We start from the raw sequence: 5,276 nt of genomic DNA, 5'->3' as shown, positions 1-5,276 counted from the left end.
CTGGGGGAGGGGGGGAAATCAGAGCTCTCTCTGCCCATGTCCCTCACCAGGCCACAGGTCCAGCTGTAGCCATGTCCCCGTTCCACTTCATTGTGGTGCTGAGCACCCTCAATATGCCAGTGCCCTGCCCATGCCATTGCCCCTCACTTCCCACCCACAGCCCCCTGGACTCTACTGGTGCCCCTCACTCCCCAAGCAGAGCCCCCTGTGCCCCCAGCTGCCAGAGCTATAGGGCCAGGGACCTGGACCCACAACCCCCTCCTCCCCCAGCAACGCCCAAGCCCCAGCTGCTGCCTGTGGGAGGCAGCAGCCGCTGCGATGGAGTGAAGTTTGGAGCCCGGCTCCCTCTCCCGTATCGGTGGCATGGCTGGAGAGGAGCCAGTGGGGCACAGGGGCAGACAGGGCTGAAGGCTACAGATTCGGGACTCCCCATCCTGCTGCCCTCCCCACAGGGCCTCCACAGTCCAGCAGGCAGGGCAGCAGCAGGGCACCTCACCATGGCAGCGTGGGGCTCCCAGCAGCAGCACGCGCCTCCTTGCCCAGCCCTGCTGCACAGGGTCCCACCTGCTGAGCCATGGAGGCCGCGGGGGGGGGGGGGGCAGCAGGGCAGGGAGCCCCAAGCCCACAGAAGGCAGCCTTCCTGTGCACAAATCTGGAGGCACGTGCCCTCCACAGCCCCCCGTAAGGAGTGCATGCAGTAGTGGGGAGGCAGCCTCCCCTACCACCCCCCAAGATGAACTACCTGTGGCTCCATTCCTCTGCCTGATCGGGCTTCGAGACACGACATGGCCCCAGGCCCCAAGCACCACCCTGGCTGGGGAGCAGGCCCATCCCCAGCCATGCCCAAGTCCCTCCCTCACTATGGGGCCTCAACTCCCCCCCCCCACCCAGGGCACATTTACTTGTGGGGAGCTGTGGAAACCACTCCCCAGGCTGCCATGTGCACATGTGAGTATACACTTGCACATGACACCCCCTGCCTAACAGCCCTCCTCCCAGTTCCCCCAGCCCCTCGCAGGCTGGACCTCTGCCAGCCTGCAAGGGGAAACCTGCCCTTTAAGGAGAAAAACATGGGAAAGACAGAAAAATCCAGGGTTTTGCTCCGATCTTCCATGGAAAACAGAAAACCCAGATCCCTGGAAATCAGTCACCTGAACAAGGTTTACTATAAGTCTAGGGACAAAAATTACACAAACCGGTAATAAGCGATTGAAAAAACAGTTCAAATCTGTAACAGCAGAAGTTCAGTGCACATAAACTGCTTTCAAAATGGCCAGAACTGGTTTAAGATAAACCTGGATGTAGTATAGACTTACTGATTTAGGTTAAATCAGTTTATTGATTTACTGATTGATCCCAGATCCTCTCCAGATTCAAGTCAATTCAGAGTCCCCCAGGATGCTTTGAACCTCCCCTGCGCACACACCCCCCCCCACAGGGTGGGTGGTCTACCCAAGCTGTCCACTCCAGCTGAGAAGGGGGCGTGCTCTTGAGCCCCTTGGCATCTGGCCTGAGCCCTGCAGGCAGGTAGGTGGCTGCTTTTCCAGAACGCAAAGTGAATCCCTGTTCACTTGCATATTGGTTCAATCTACACAGCTTAGACTCACCCGCAAAGATTGAATCAATTCAGCCTCAGGCTTTTTTGACTGTTTGTACTTAACCTGAAAAGGCAACTCATCTAGTAAGCCTCTAGATGAGCATTATCGAGAGATTTGAGAGCACATCTCTTTCTAGGTACAGTTCTACCCTTAACAGCAAGGCATCAGTGGCTGTGATCTACAACGTATGCTCCCTGCTTCCTTTCCTGTTGGAAGCTTAAAAGAATTCTCTACATATGAAACCTAAGCTGGAAAATGCTGGGAACCCTATATTGCACTGCCTCCCATCCAGCCCACACGCATCACAGAAAGAGCTGATGAGTGCAGTGCTTTTTGCAAGTCACATGCAAACGTCTAACTCTTGAAGCCAGGTTCTTTTGCACTTGCATATCTTAAAGATGAAACCCTCCCACATGCAGTAGCAACACTTTCTCTGGAGGTCAGAGCAGAAAGCTGAGGGTCAAGAATCCCGAGTTCTACTTCTAGCTTTGCTTCATACTTGTTAAATGATTTTTTATTTTTTTTTTTTTTTTAGCATTAGGCTTGTTCCCTTCATCTGTGGACATAGCGACTAGACTGCCCACCTACATCTTGCAAAAGTTAGCCAAGTAATGCTTGCGCAGTGCTTTGACAACCTGGATAAGAAGCACTACATTAGAAACTAGCTATTTATATATTCCTCTGAACGATAGATAGATAGATACTCCTAAGAGGACACTTCTCCAAAAAGACAAGTGCTACAAAACTGCCACCAATGCTTGATGTGCATTATGAAACTCTTCCTCCATGCAAAAAGAAGCTGGACCACAGTGAAATGGAATTGCATGCAGGAGAACGCCTTGCTTATGAAAGCTATAAAAGAGAAAAAAATACCCAAATTAATGCAGAATTGACAGTGTCGGCAGCACACAGGGCCTTAAAAATGCTAAATCTAATAAACAACCTAGTCAGCCAAGGAGAGGAAACTATGATTGATGCAGGAGTCTAATATTTGTACCTGCTAAACGGCCATACATTTTGCAAGTGACTCCTAAGCATTGTCACACAAGCCACGAATGAAAGACCCCCTCATTTTCTTTATGGGGCAAAGGACTTTCTTTAAGTCCTTTTAAGGCAGGCAGGCTATATAAGAAACTCAAGATTCTGCACTTCTAGAAGGACAAAAGAAGAGCAGTGCATTAAAAATGCTATGTCTAAAAAACAGTATAGATGCAAATACTTGAGGCAGCCTTCTCTTTAATGAGCAGCACACAGTTGTAACAAATCATCAACGCCCCTGAAACTGGTAAACTGTCATTTATTCTGTCAATGAAGTAAGTTAGAAGAGAAGACATACAAGCAACTTTCTCCATTTTAACAACATTGCAAAAAGGCCTGTTTCCAAATACAAGATTCCTCCCCGCCTTGCCCCTCCCTAAAAAGTGTTTCACTAAGGAAAACATCAAAACTGACCCCCTTCCAGCCGTTTCAAACTGAAATTCAACCAAATCTGCATTATTTACTGGGTCAGTCTGAACAGATCCACCCCTCCCCCTATGTAAAATTTTGCTCTGGAGTCTAAAACTTTCGTTTAAAAGGGCAGAAATCCTGGAAAGGCAAAATGAATCTGAAATTGCTGTTCTCCTGCATCTATACACAAACAGCATGTACGTGACCCCATTCTTTCCTAAGGGGTGTTAAGAAGCCACAAAGTACTGGCATCTCACTTTTGCACTGTTTCTCACTGGGAGCGGAGGAGCTGAACAGTTTTGAGTCCCAACGTACCAGCAGATGGCAAAATTCCCACCTTCTTCTACCCAGCTGTCAAGGATCCCGGCTCCTCCACACAAAACTGAGATGCATTGCTGATCTAAAAAATTCAATACTAAAAACAAAGCCCAGGGAACATCCTAAAATAAACTACATGTTATTCAATAAGTAAACATCAAAAGGTGCTACTGTGCGCGTCATTAATTCTGATGGTTAAAAGCCTCCAAATGTGAAATAGCTATGAATTGCCACGTTCGTTTCTTTACAGTCTGTCACTAGTAGAAGAGACCGCAGGATATTGGAGGAAGCTGTGGAGCATGATCAAAAATGGATCCCAGGTTCAGTATTTAACAGACAATGTGCGACAGGATCTTGCTGGGACGACATTGCGGTGCTTCTTCCGTTCTTCTGCTGGGCTCCTTGACATCCCTTCTTCTAGGGATACCCAAGAGGGCATCTCTTATACAATTTTAGTTGCAACTACGGCACCATGCAGTATTGCAATACGGTAACTTGACAGTGCTCCAAATGGGCAATTGTCTCGTATGTAAAAGTACCCTCTCTGTGCACACTTTATGGCTACTGCTTGCATATTCTCCATTTCCATTCCAGGGCAAATGGATACTATACTCTTTGATTCAAATATGCTACCTCTCACTAAAACAAACCATCACAAACAGCAAGACCATTTGGTTACAGAAGGGACCAGCAAGAGAGAGCCAACCACAAACAACAGAAAAAGCAGCAAGCAGGATTTCCCCGTTAAAATACATACAAAGTTCAGTGACAACCCTCCTGCTCAGGCAGAAATAATTCAAAACGCAACACAGCATGCTTATCTAGGATTGCACTCTGGGTTTATTGTTCATTTATGACTGTTGTACAGTCTAGCGATTATAAAAAAAAAAAAACCACACATAAGAGATAACAGCTGTCACTGAAGTACAGATACAATTGCCATCTTCTTTGGTCCAAGTCATTCTCGATTGTTACAAAGCAATCTTCTGCCAAATGAGACTGAGCATAAGAGGGTTTTTCTGGTAACAGAGCGAATTAAATTGAAAATTTAGTCAGGACTATAAAAGTGCTTCCTTGAGCCACCCGAGCTGTAACAATGCCTTGGGAGGTGATTTCCTCCCCATAGTCTATTGCATTACAAAACATTATCTGCTTAAGAGAGGCTCTTTTCAAATACTGAAGGTAAAGGAGCTAGCGCGTAACAATTGAGAAAGTTCTGTGGGGAGTGGAAGAGCTCTAGAGAAGTGAACAGGAGTTATATTCGTGGCTCCTTAGACTACTGTCCTTGCACTACCTTTGCAGCTCTAGCCCAAGGCTCATTGCTAATAATTTTCCCAGTGTTGTTTTTCACGTTGCAGCCCAGAATTAGCAGAACCATAGAATCACCGAGTGGGAAGGGACCTAGACAGATCATCTAGTCCGACCCCCCCGCCATGGGCAGGAAGGAGCACTGGGGGTGGCAGGGGTCACAAGACCCCAGCCAGGTGCCCATCCAGTCTCCTCTTGAAGATCTCCAGGGAAGGCGAGAGCACCACCTCTCTGGGCAGCCTATTCCAGGCTCTGGCCACCCTTACAATGAAGTAGCTCTTCCTAATATCTAACCTAAACCTACCCTCCCTCAGCTTGTGGCCATTGTTCCTGATGACTCCAAGGGGGGCCCTGGTGACCAGACTTTCTCCAAGTCCCTGCTGGTGGCCCCTGATAAGGTTGTAGGCAGCCACAAGACCCCCCTCAATCTCCTCTTGCAGAGACTGAAAAGATTCAGGTCCCTCGGCCTCTCCTCATAGGGCTGGTCACGGAGGCCCCCAACCACACCAGTGACCTCCTCTGGACCCTCTCCAGGTTCCCCACATCCCTCTTGAAGTGCGGTGCCCAGCACTGGACACAGGACTCCAGCTGCGGCCTGACCAG

The 5,276-nt window shown here is 48.6% G+C and overlaps 1 protein-coding gene across 2 annotated transcripts in view; it reads right to left on the bottom strand.

Moving 5' to 3' along the window:
* The window catches only part of SUMF1 (sulfatase modifying factor 1), a 59,471-nt gene that overhangs the window by 13,871 nt on the left and 40,324 nt on the right, over nt 1-5,276 (bottom strand). The window lies entirely within an intron of this gene.

This window comes from Crocodylus porosus, unplaced genomic scaffold, assembly GCF_001723895.1.
Source record: "Crocodylus porosus isolate Cpor-Errol unplaced genomic scaffold, CroPor_comp1, whole genome shotgun sequence".
NCBI lineage: Eukaryota > Metazoa > Chordata > Crocodylia > Crocodylidae > Crocodylus > Crocodylus porosus.
The sequence above is the reverse complement of the archived record's forward strand: the minus strand, read 5'-3'. Positions and strand labels throughout refer to the sequence as shown.